The following is a 1,068-nucleotide window of genomic DNA, read 5'->3' on the forward strand; positions in this document are numbered from 1 at the left end:
GGTCACATCTATGTGTGCAAGCTCTTAAACATGTACCACAAAAAGCTCATTAGGGCTGTGGATGGCACACCTTTGCTATGCAATGTCTGTCTGCATCCCCTTTAATGGAATGAAGTGCAATGGAGGATATTGCATTATCCATTAAGTGCCAACAGGACAAGATTTTCTTACTTCTGTTCTCTAATAAGTTTTCCTGATACAAACCACCATAGCTGTTGACAAAGTAGTTTATTTACATTTATCCAAAGCATGGGAGACATTCTTTCGGTGGATATCTAATGTTACCTATTATTAACTGCAATGCATGTATTGATTTTAACACCTTTACACCTGAACCCTCAATTTATACATTTTTAGGATGTGAATTTACCTCATAGCAGTTATTTTTCCACAATGCTTTAATTTTTGCTTTTGGTCTTTACCTGTCAAGTAAAGAAATATAAAAGTTCTGTTACCATACAGAATTATACAAGACCTATGCATACTATTTGGTCAGCATGAAAAATAAGCAGTACACACATATAAGTATGTGTTAATTTTATACTTTCTTCCCCCCTAGCCTTTACTGTATTACTTTGAAAGTACTGCAATCTGAAAACCTTAAGTAAATTTGCCACCCTGCATTGTGGGGACAGGACCCACTCTGAAATTCCCTATAGGAGTCATAAAATGACTACAGCAAAGCCAAAGAGCAATTAAGACTGATCACTGTCCATTACTAGGTATATTTCATTTAGTGATACTAAAAACACATAGAACATGCAATGCAACTTTAGTAATACTCATTCATACTGTTAGAATATTCAAACTGCTGACATGTAAACTGGCTAATGCACTTCAATGTGTCCTGTTTTTAAGAGTCTTTTCTGGGATTAATTGATGCCTGAAAAGCACCTCACACGTGAATAAGCCTGACAAGGAAACAATGTTTCCATCTAAATTCAGTAGAAATATTGCAATATACCCGATTCCCTATTACTTTCAGTAGCTACACAGGAGCATTGAGAGCAGCTCCCTCCCCTGTGAACCACGTGACTGCAGCGATCACATGACATGCTGATGTGAGAA

The sequence above is a fragment of the Mixophyes fleayi genome, chromosome 8 (genome assembly GCF_038048845.1).
Source record: "Mixophyes fleayi isolate aMixFle1 chromosome 8, aMixFle1.hap1, whole genome shotgun sequence".
In the NCBI taxonomy this organism is placed as follows: domain Eukaryota; kingdom Metazoa; phylum Chordata; class Amphibia; order Anura; family Limnodynastidae; genus Mixophyes; species Mixophyes fleayi.